The 12,386-nt window shown below is 40.6% G+C and overlaps 1 protein-coding gene across 8 annotated transcripts in view; it reads left to right on the top strand.

Moving 5' to 3' along the window:
• Positions 1-12,386, top strand: part of yrk (Yes-related kinase) — a 143,780-nt gene that overhangs the window by 63,541 nt on the left and 67,853 nt on the right. For 4 of the 8 annotated variants that reach the window (XR_007933482.1, XR_007933481.1, XM_028819305.2 and 1 more), the window contains exon 2: positions 3,662-3,722. The exons of 2 other annotated variants lie outside the window; for them this stretch is intronic. The gene's annotated coding sequence lies outside the window, so the exon portion shown is untranslated. Of the gene's footprint in view, positions 1-3,661; positions 3,727-12,386 lie in introns of all 8 variants that reach the window. 2 more of the 8 variants (XM_051919013.1, XM_028819306.2) reach the window with 1 other exon arrangement.

Below are 12,386 nucleotides of genomic sequence, written 5' to 3'. Positions count from 1 at the left end.
TGCAAATTTTATGTTATGGGGAAAGATTAAAGTAGCTGAACATTTTCAGTTTAAGAAGTGACATGATTCAAAAGTTTAAAATTATAAAAGGAATTAGTACAGTGGATTCCGGCTGTTACTTTAAAATTAGTTCAACAATAACATGGGGACAGTCTGAAACTTTTTAAGGGGACATTTTGCACAAACATGAGGAAGTTTTTCTTCAAACAAAGAACTATATACACATTTGATGCATTACCAAGTAGAGTGGTAAACAGTAAGACTTCAAGGAAACTTCAAAGCTAGACTTGATGGTATTTTGGAGGAATAGGTGAATAGGATTGGCACGATTTGTTTCGCTGAATGATCTATTCTCATCAATGTTCTAATGCTGTGTTTAGGAGGTACCTAGCCATAGCCTCCTAGGAGTCACTTCAGCCCAGATAGCACAACAGTGATTCATGAGCTGGGCTGCCATATTAGACCAATTTAAAGCTAGCAGTCAAGTTAACAGCACTCATTTGTATCAACCACAATCCCTGGAGGAAGCTCATGTAAGTATGGTGGGTACATGTACTTCCCTAGGCAGGGCATCCTAGGCAGCAACTAAATATGTATCCAGGCATTGTACAGCACTCCCCTCCACTTCTATTAGTTCATCTTGATAGATAGATAGATAGATAGATAGATAGATAGATAGATAGATAGATAGATAGATAGATAGATAGATAGATAGATAGATAGATAGATAGATAGATAGATAGATAGATAGTGTGAAAGGCAGTACATAATAGCTAGCTAGATAGATAGATAGATAGATAGATAGATAGATAGATAGATAGATAGATAGATAGATAGATAGATAGATAGATAGATAGATAGATATGAAACGCACTATATGATAGATAGATAGATAGATAGATAGATAGATAGATAGATAGATAGATAGATAGATAGATAGATAGATAGATAGATAGATAGATAGATAGATAGATAGATAGATAGATAGATAGACAGACTATGGTCTCAACACACAAAACTCACCAGAAAGAATGAAAAGGAAGAAAACTAAAAAGAAAAAAAACTTCTGAGCTGGCAATCACAGTCATAGTGAGGCATTATACAGATGTATTGCTCTAGGTCTGAAGGAGTCCAAGTATTGTTTTATGATACACTTCTCCTAAATGATTTGTTGGCCAAAAGTACTCAGTGTTTATGTGTCATGGATAACATGTGGATCTTTGTTTATAATACAACTCAGATTTGTTTAAATTCTGTCTTTCGCTACTGCCTTCAGGGGGTGCAGTGTGTCCCATAACTGAGTCTGCCCTTTTCATTAGATTGTTGATTCGGTGGGCCTCTCTGAAAATGATGTAGAAAATTGCACTGGCCATATATTCACTTCCTGATTAGTGACGGAGCAAAGGGGCTCTTTAGTGCGGCAAAGTCATTCTTAAAGTGGTTTAGATAGATAGATAGATAGATAGATAGATAGATAGATAGATAGATAGATAGATAGATAGATAGATAGATAGATAGATAGATAGATAGATAGATAGATATTTGTCCTTAGGTGTAAATGGATTCTGAAATGGCACCTTATATAAAAGAAAATGGCATGGTGGTGCAGAGGTTAGTGGGCCAGTCCCACAGCTTCAGGATACTGGATCCAAATCCCATGGCCAGCCCTTTTCTGCATGGAAATTGGATATTCTCCCATTGTTCAGTCATGTCTTTCTTCATGGACTCTGGTCTACCTTCCTTTTGGTTTAATTGGTCATTCTAAATATAATCCTATGTGAGTGTGCCCTACAATTGACTGCTTTAAACCCGATTCAGACCTGATAGGTTTAGCCCTCCCATGACACTGTAATATTTTTCTCTGGTTTGATATGTTACAAACAACTGCTGAATTATGTTAGGTATTGCCAAATTTCCAAATCGATGTTTGCCTATCTATCTATCTATCTATCTATCTATCTATCTATCTATCTATCTATCTATCTATCTATCTATCTATCTATCTATCTATCTATCTATCTATCTATCTATCTATCTATCTATCTATTTAGACTTTTGTAAGGTGGGGTTTTCTTGTTCATTTTCATCCTACCCACTGAGAGTTTTTTCAGCAGACAGATCTCAACAGCAGCTTTCTTGCTCGACGAGAGTGCTATGTTTTCGTTTTCCTGCCAAGAGCTTTCATTTGTTGCCGACTCCGCTGGGGCCTTTTGTTCACATTAATAGTAATGACTTTGTTGTCCTTGCCGGACTATGGAAAGTGTTTGATCAACAGACAAGCAGGAAAACAAACATCTTGGAGTGGGAGTTGGATTTCCTGGTGCACCCTCAATGAGATGATAGGAAAACAAGGAAGGGGTAAACAGCCTTGTCCAAAAGCATTGCACTCAGCAGAGTAAGCCAAGTTGCAGTTTGGGTGCAACTCTGCTAATCACTAAACAGGCTAACTGGAATAGTTAGTCCCTAGGGCTTCCTAGCATTGCCTTTGCTTTAAATGCTGAGTTCTAGTGAAAGGATATTTAGCCTTCGAAAGCACGTCACAGAATGTTTTATCAGTTCAGTAGAAGCAACTGACTGAAGTGAGCTCAAGTGAATGTGTGCCCAGATGGCGCCAGCAGCAATATGCAGTATGAGCGGACTAAGCTGATATAAGAAGCCAATGTGTCCCAGCTAGTGTCCACAGTGTGAGTGACCTCAGTGTTGTAACCTGTGTGCCCTCACCCATCTATAATTGGATTGTCTCAACTTGATGTTTTGCTCCTTAGGACAGCAATGCTAGTGATTCTACATGACTAGTTAGAGAGGTGCTTTATAGGTGAGTGGACAATAGAAGAGTGTCAAACTAATTACAGAACATATTTTACAAATTCTATGTCTCTGCTGAAGAACTCACTCATTGTGATGTACTTCATTTCAGCCACGTATCCTCCCTGAGATGGTAGCAATAGCAGGACTTGAGATCTTTAGAATGCAAACCAGCCTTTTCATCCAGCTGTAAGTAAGCAGAACTACATTAGGTCAACTGGATAAGCTGATGCATACTGACTGGCAGTCAACCTATCTGTGTGAGGATGTGTAATGAAAGGGTCGAGGCCCTGAGCAATTGCTCACTGATGACACTTTAATATCTGTCCTTCTTTGATCCAGAACACAAAACTTTCAGAAAATGATTTAGATTTCAGATATGTGTTTAATATTGCTGGAGCGTCAGCTTGGGTGTATATTTAGACACTGTTCCCATTTTATTTGCAGCATTTTACAGGCTGAATTTGTACTTTTTTTTCTACAGTGCTCTGTACTGTATAATAAGCTGGCACTCCAGGAGGGACCAGTTTAGCAGCATGGCACACATTTCCATTGAATGGATGTTTATCCAAATAGGAAGGTGATGAAGAGACTGTTCCATTGCCCATATCTGCTTGCACCCTCATTCCAAAAATGCTTTGTTTTTTCTTCCCCCACCGGCATTGTGCAGGCAGGGTTTTTTTGTTCCCTTTCATGCCGATTAGCACACTAAATTTCTTAACTTGGGTTGGACGTCTTTTGCAAGCTTCAGTGTGGTGATTTCCGCGTTAAAAAAGGAAGCTGCAACACTCCGTGGTATGGGGGTGGGGGGTCAGCTTTAGCAAACTATCTTAGACCAATTCCCTTTGCTTTGCAGGAGTCAACAAAGGCCGGAATGGTGTGGAGCAGATGATCTGAAAGGCTGACCGCTACTCCTGGTAAGTAAGTGCCTGCTCTCACCTGCTGTTTTGACATCTTATTAGTGGAAGTCAGGATGTCCTGTTATTTCTGACGTAGATAGATTGTGGGTGCCTGGATTTGTTGAGTCGCTTGTCTGTGATGCGTTCTAGTGGTTAAGGTGAAGCTGTGGGCTTTAGATTGTATTGGACATTCACTCTGTGCTGGCCTTGCCATGTCACTAAAGGTGACTTTGTCCTCGCTCAATGAATATGTATGAGAACACTCAACACAGTTTTGCTTTGCATTTGAATGGATTTGGGATGATGTTCACATTGAAGAGCGCAATATAAACTTGAGACTGATGATCTGGGATTGGCTCAGGCATCCCTACATCTTTTAGTAGGAAAACAAGTTCAAAAATGGAAGGTGCTGTTATAAAGAGCCACAGGGTACAAAGTAGAAGATAGTTGTTCATCATGAGGAATGCTCATAGTCACACCAATGCCAGTTAACCAAATCTGCATCCTATTGAAATGTGGGAGATAATTAGAATTTGTGAAAAAAAATCCACACAGATGTAAACTCCACATAGATAGTTAGAAGTTGCTTTAGCTGAGAGACAATTGTAACCATTGTGTCACCATGCTGCCTACCGATGAATAAGTGGGTGTTTTTTATTCAAGTTTTTAGTTCTTTTCAAAGGCAGGCAGTATGGTGTAGTCAGTATTTAATACGTTGGACTTTAAACCTCAAGGCTCCTGGTTCAATTCCCACTGTGTGATCTGAAGCAAGACACATGACCTGACTGTGCTGTGTTTGCACATTTGTAAGAAAAAACGCTTCATAAGGTGTTTACCACTGGTAGGCTCCTGTTTGCACAAAACAAGTGTAGAACAACATAACCAGCCAATGTGGTGACCAGTTGTCCAAAGGGTGCAGAGCTTTGAGCTTTTCAGTGAACTGCACTTCTAAGTGGATTAATTGTAAACAGTGCTCAGACCAAAGGGCACACATTGGTGAGTATCAGGCACAAGCAGAAGCATAAAAGATTAAGACCCACAAATGGAGGTGCTCTTCAATTCAGCTTCATTGGACTTGTGGTACAGAACTGCCCTGGAGGGACTCATTCCTGTGAATGGTGGTTTTTAAGGATGCCAAGCTGGTTAAAAAAAATTATAAGACTACAGAAGCTGAGGAAGAGCTCAGCACTGGCAAGTTAAAAACAAAGAAAGGTATGTTCATGATTGCAGGAAAGCCTAGGCATGTCATTATGGACCACTAGGGGACACTAATCACTTAAATGGAGAGGACACTGGCAGTACAGGGGCTTCACCAGAGTTAGAGAAAGAGGCAAAGTTTGAGGAATGCAGCATTATTTTAACACTTTGTCAAATAATGGCTGGCACTCTCCATGGAGAATGAGGGAGTTGTTGTCCCACAGGATATGGGAATAAATCAAGATATGAGAAAAAAGTCCTTGTGGACATAGACAGACGTTCACACAAACCCTTGGAGCCGACAAGCAGTACCTTTAAACACTGTGGCACCATGCTGAATGCCTATATGAAATCAATCGTTATTTTAAATAGTGCTTTTTAGATACTAGGGGGTTTCCAAAAAAATATAGACCAAAGCCACTCGATCGGTGATGTGACCCGAGGACTCACCTACCTCTTGAGAAATGGCTGCAGAGCTATAAGCAGTGATGACTGGCAGCCATTTCTCAAGAAAGAGATGAGTCCTCAGGTCACATCACAAGTCAAGCGCTTAGTATGGACTAAATGTGTTTAAATAACAGCAGTGGTATTGACGGGTGGAGGTAAAAGCCAATTAATCATATTTTTGAATACAGTAAAACTGAGGTTCTCTTCAATTTGGCTCGGTTCTACTTATTGTAAAGTATAGCACCAAAGGATCTTATCTGTAGGTATGAATGAGCAGGCAAGTAAGTGTTTAAGGCAATGAACTTAAAATCTTAAGGATGCTGGTTCAGTCCCTTCCTGTCATCCACTGTGTGACCCTGACAAGTCATTGAACCTTCCGGGACTCATGTATATCTACCATATGCTTGGTGTTTGAAAAGGCTCTATAATGTTTGTTAGTCTTTATTGTAAGAGAAAAGGAAAAAGATCAACAGAACAAGCAAGGAGGCCAAACTTTGTCATTTCAGAGCCCTTCTTCATGTCAGTGTTGATGAATGGGGTAACACTAGGGGGGCAGTAAACACTGTAATTGCATTCACCACACAGACACAAGCGAGACAGAGGCATAGCAGATTATGAGGAGGCCTGCATTATTCCCTTCATCGAACAATGTAGCAGCAAAATGGTTGAGATGCATTTGGAAAGGTAGTTTGAGGAGAAAATCTACACAGACAGTGACACTGAAACCAGGTCCTATAGCTGTGAGGCTGCATTGCTAACCACTGTGCCACCATGACTACACATTAATTTCTTCAACCTACTTATCCAGTTTATAGTCACATGGATGGAGCCTGTTTATGCAGTATTTGGTGCAAGGTGGGATTCAGCCTTAGACAGGACACCAGCTCATTTCAGGCTACAGTTAGGGAAAGTCAAGGGACAAATGCCCAACTGTTTTGCATAGTTGGGTGTTTAAAGGGTTAAATTGCATTGTGTTTTATCACTTGGTGATTTTCATTAAGAATTATCCCGCAGTTGGTCCAATTGTTTGACAGAAGTTTCAAGGTCAAGTAGTTTTACTTACTAATCATGGTAACACTGAATAGCACATGCAAATAAGAATTTCACTGTACATGTGACAATAAGGACCATATAAGTTTATTGTTTTGTCTTGACTTGTATTGTTTCTTGAGTTCTTTTTATGGTGCTCACTGTGAAAGATGGTATTAAATCAAAAATAAAGCGATTAATTAATGAGTTGGTTGCTTTTCCAATCATTTCTGAGTGCAGTTATACAAATGTGCAATTCGCCCGGCTCTGTGTAGATTAGAAGTCCAGTGACACAGCAATGGCATACCATCTGCCAAGCCGGTACAGCAGGCACCGAGTAAGCAGAGTGGTGAGGTTTTTGAGTGAATTAAACCACATCAGGGCGCTTGTTTTACTAAGCATATCCAAATGGGGACATCTCGACTGCAGAGGCAGTGTGCAGTTTTCCCAGCCCAACAAAAGGTAAGACCAGCTGTCAAACTGGTGTATAAATGGGTAATGAGGCACACTTGATTCAAGGGCATTTTAAGTTAATCCAGACTCTCATTCTACCATCTATTTGACATCTTCTTGACTCGGAAGCTTCCTGTTTCTCCGTTTCCGATCTCAGTTTGTGGGTTAACAAAGTCAGTAAATGAGAGGCCAACATTTCATTTTAGTAGACCTACTGGTTTTCTGGTCATTGTAACATTTTTATTTAGGGACTGTGGTGTCTTACATGCCGGCTTGCTTCTCATGTGTAGACACTGGTACACATGGTGTAAAATCCCACCTAACGTGATGTCATGTGTATCCACTTGGCTATGTGGCAAAGCAATTTCACTTCACTTTCACTTTTTACCTAATAAAGTTACCCCAAATAAGGAGGATATTGCACCTATTACAGACACATCCATCACCTTAGAATACCATCCTTCCATTTTCTGGACTGGTCCACCACAATACTGAGTTACAGGGTGCAGGAACCTGTACCAGGGGCACTGAGTGCAAAGCAGGAACAATCCCTGGATTGTATGCCAGTCCATTGTAGGAGTCATTTGGATAAGAAACTGGAGTGCACCGACCTAAATGACTGACACTAATACAATGAAAACATGTGTGGAACCCAGGTCCAAGAAGCTGGGAGGAAGCCATGTTAGCCACTCTGTCACTACACAGTCCACCTGCAAGCTGATAGACTTGTGATCCAAGTCTCATTGAGCATAGAGTGATGTGGGAGATGATAGAATGTGGTGTTAATTTATACATTTAAATAGGGAGTAGGGCAGTAATGCAGCAATTAATGAGATCCAAAGATCTGAGTTCAAAATGGAGCCAGGACACTTTCTGTGTGGTGTTTGACTGCTTGGGCTTCATCAACAAATTAAGAAAACAGCAGAATGCTTACATAAAACTCGTAATAAGTTTACTGACCTCCAAACTTAAAAAACACCAATAACTTCCCATTTCTTCATAACTTGAACATATCTGCTTCCATAATTATAATTTAACAATTTCTTGGTGCCAGTCAAATATACAAATGTCCATTAGAGCCATCATGTGCTCGAGATTCCTCCAACAGTCTGTGGATGTGCAGTTTGGATGGATTAGGGGGGCCAGATTGGCCCTTGTGCTTGTGTGTTTAACCTGTGATGGACTGGTGCCCTGTCCAGGTGATGTTCCTGCCTTGTGCCTGATTCTTGCTGGGATAGGCTCCAGTTGCCCCACAACCTTGTCCTGGATAGCAGTTTAAGAAGATGATAGATGAATGGATGATTTTTAGATTAGTGGTTTGGCTGCAATGGAAGATAGGACACATTTCTGGTTTTAGTTCTCTGCTTCTTTAATGTTTCCTCTCCTGGCCATTCCTGAAAATTTGGTAGCCTTTCCTGTGCAAGGCCACCATTTTTCATTGAGTTTATTTGTCTGTAAGGGCAACAAGGGAAACAATGCCAGAAACAATCTAATGGATGCCAGTCCACCAACAGGCATACTGATTGACACACCATAGACTGCTTAACAAAGGGGTCTTCTGTTACCACCAGTGTTTATTTGAAAGAATTGATGTGCATCCAATCTGTTTCAGCAGCTCAGCAATGGCAGTAACATCCATCCATTATCCAACCTACAGGGTCTCGGGGTTCTGCTGGAGCCAATCCCAGCCAACACAGGGCGCAAGGTAGGAAACAAACCCCGGGCAGGGCGCCAGCCCACCGCAGGGCACGCACACACATACACACACACCAAGCACACACTAGGGACAATTTAGAATCGCCAATACACCTAACCTGCATGTCTTTGGACTGTGTGAGGAATCCGGAGTACCCGGAGGAAACCCACACAGACACGGGGAGAACATGCAAACTCCATGCAGGGAGGACCCGGGAAGTGAACCCAGGTCTCCTAACTGCGAAGCAGCAGTGCTATCACTGCGCCACCATGCCGCCTTGTTTATTATTGTATATCTAAATAAATATGTGAGTCTTGCTTTTAAGCTGGTACCCTCTGGGGTTGGTTTCCCCCTTGAAACAGATGCCTACTGGCCCCAGGGGACCTCCAAATACCACCCCCCCAGTTCCTCAATGTAATACAATACATACAACAATGCAATTGTTGAAGGAAGAAATTATGCAAAATTTACACCACATCGCAAGGAGGACCAAGAAGCCTGCAATGATTAGTTTCTACATTAAGCACTGGGCTTATACAGTATATGTTGTACTTTTTATTGTTGGTTTTGAATATTATCGTTAATGTATTGTTTGTTTTTATGCAATTTGTGTTAATATTGTTTTATATAAATATTACTTAGGATTGCTGGGATAGGCTCCAGCTGCCCAGCCACCCTGACCTGGAGTATCAAAATCATGTCTTTTATGTTGACGCAGTTTGGGATGACTTCTTCCTCGGGGCCAAACATTCTAAACTTTTAGAAAACAGGTACATCATTTACCATTAAATTAAAATATAATGTTAGCATTTAATGCTCATCATTATCATCGCCATTTTCCATTTACACTGAACGGTCAACTTCACCCATCAGATTTGAAAAGTGACTTTCTTGAGGCAGTTTTTTTTCTTTCTTTTTCTTTTTTAATACCACAATTATCATCCAGGGTCTCTTAATTTCCTTGAGTTTCCTTCCATATCCTGGACACATGGATTTCAGGTTGGCTGTCCTAGTGTAAATGAGTGTGGGTGTGTCTGAGCGTCCCATCACAGGTTTGGTTTCTGCCAAGTGTGTGATCTTGCCAGGATAGGCTTAAGCATGTGTAAAAATGAAGGGATGGTGGGCTGAAATGCTTTCATGGAATAATAAGGGGTCTCAAACAATAATTCATCATTAATCAGGCCAGCAATAGGAGTAAGGATGTGGGGTGAAAACTGTAGGGGGTTCTAACATCATCTGGGCCAGCTCTGAAATTTTTTACTTCTTCATTGGTAGATTTTACCTCCAAACATGCACATCAGATCAAACTGCTCTATAGTTAGCTAAATGAGCACTGGGTCTTTCTCTTTTGTTATTCTTTCGAATTACCAGAAGATTTTCTCTTTTTAGTCTTTAATAGGCCTGGAAAAATTCAGTGGGATGGTTTGGCCAGATTTACGTTGAGCCTAAGCTGCACTTCCAGGAGATTTAGCCTTCTCTATTAACTCACAGCTGCTATTGAGGGGTCCGGAAATGGCAGCATGAGATGCTAGCAGATGGGCAAGTTGGCCCTGACATTTCTGCTGAATGTGAAGAGATGAAAGCAGTGTAATTATCTATAGAGTGGCAAATGTACGTTGGCATCCTGATGAGCCACACATACATACTGGGAGTGCCAGAGTGTTAATTTCTAAGAAAGTGGTAGAGCACTGCCACGGCCTATCTCTTAGTAGGACACTTCAGTATTTGGGAGTTAGCACAAACTTAATGTGTTGTCTGTTGTCAACAGTTAAACACTGAAATAGATTAACCTGAAATTTGAAAAATAGTGTATAACATAAAGCAATGTTTCTCAATTCATTTCTATATTTCTAAATGACTAATGCATAGCTTCACAGATTATTTTACCTTGTGTCAAGTTGTGGAGTCAATGGAGGCTTTGATCAGGGTTCTTCAGAGGCTGAGTGATGAATCTGAGTGTCTGGGCTTGCGAATGTCTGGGATTAAAAGCCAAGATGCAGGTCTTTAATGACCTCTTAGGCACAGCCATCAGCAGTGTGTCTGTCTGCAGAGAGAATGTCAACCTTGTCAAGAGGTTTACTTAACTCGGCAGTGACGTTCATGTCTCTGGTGACTCTTCCTATGAAGTCAGTAGATGGATTGGGAGAGCATGTGTAACCATGAGAAAGGGCTGTGGGCACCCGATATCTATGCAAAAGGATGAAGGTCCCAGTCTTTAGAGTCCTGGGGCCTCATGTATAACGGCGTGCGTAGAGCTCACACTATAACATGGCGTAAGCACAAAAGCGGGAATGTGCGTACGCACAGAAAAATCCAGATGCAGGAATCTGTGCATACGCAAACTTCCACGTTCTTCCGCTACATAAATCCCGATCAGCGTGAAAAGTAACGCACGTGCATGCACCTTCTGTCCCGCCCCAACTCCTCCCAGAATTACGCCTCTTTGAATATGCAAATCAATATAAATAGCCTTCTGTGAAAAGACAATGGGAAAAGCATGGGGGAAAATATAAGAATTTCAGCGAATACCAAGTGGAGGCAAAGGAAAAATGTACTATTTGTTGGTTTAAACAGTGGTATAATCAACAAGAGGAAGTTGATCGAGTGACATAGTGTCGGAGAAACTCGAAAGCTCAAGTTCACAAAGTCGCACAGTGCCGAAATAAAAAAGAAATTGTCACATATCAAAGTCGCCATGAAAAGGCGAGTCGTAGCCCACCATCTGAGTGTCATATGAAAGCTTATTAGGGTACAGAGAAAAAAAATAGGCACACAGTGGGGAAAAAAGCATGATATGTCAACTTTAATCTCGAAATTTCCACTTTAATCACGTAGTTTATTTTGTCATTAAAGTAGAACATCATAAACTTCATCTTAAAATCGTTTATTTTACTAGTTTCTCAAATCCCATCATAACTAAAGTAGCAAGTTAAATGCTTTTTTCTGTATTTGATCTTCTATATGCTCTGTGTGTGTGAATCACTACGTGCTTCCGTTCTTTCTCTTTCTCTGACAGGACACAGAATCCATTACATTTGTGATATTACAGCTCTCTGAATAATTAAAATACTGAGATGTATATGTGATATCTTTTTCATGATGATAGGAATGAAAGCATGTTATTAAACATGGGAACACGGTGGCGCAGTGATTGTTCATATCTCATGCAAGAGGCTTGCTGTGCCATGCGCGACCTTCGATGAAATAATTTATTACATAAGTACTGTCTCTTTCAAATGTACTAACCTCCAATTCCTGTCCTTACTTTCCTTTATCCAAATACCCAATTGCCACACAATCAGCTCTGTAATAGACTTTAAGCCATCTGTAAGCTTAGAACGCCGATTCTTCAAAACTTTTAAGGAACATTGAAATATCTTCATAGTACATGTTTAATTATTCTATCCGTCTATCCTTCCAGTGTCGCGTCAGCACCAGCAAGAATACAGAGCAATGCAGGAGCAATCCGTGAACTAGCTAGCGGTGCGGCACCGTGTCCTCACATGTTTAATTATTAACAATACAGATTATTTACTGTAAATGAAGTTAAAGTTTTATCTGTATAATATAATCAACATATTTTTCTGCATTTCATCTTAAAAATGATATCGTCATCATACGCACTTTATAAAGTGGCGCAGGTTGTGCAATATTATAACTGTAGTGCAAGTTTACAGCGAGGTAAAATTGTACTTATAAGTACAAACAGTTCTACAAGGATCACTTGATTGAGTGCGTTTATAGTTCTTGGGATGAAACTGTTTGTGAACCGCGAGGTCCGTACAGGAAAGGCTTTGAAGCATTTGCTTGATGCTGTATATCGATAATTCTCTTTCCGATCAGCTGCTGCTGTGATTCCC

This window comes from Erpetoichthys calabaricus, chromosome 14 (genome assembly GCF_900747795.2).
Source record: "Erpetoichthys calabaricus chromosome 14, fErpCal1.3, whole genome shotgun sequence".
In the NCBI taxonomy this organism is placed as follows: Eukaryota; Metazoa; Chordata; class Cladistia; order Polypteriformes; family Polypteridae; genus Erpetoichthys; species Erpetoichthys calabaricus.
This window is presented reverse-complemented; position numbering and strand designations above follow the sequence as displayed.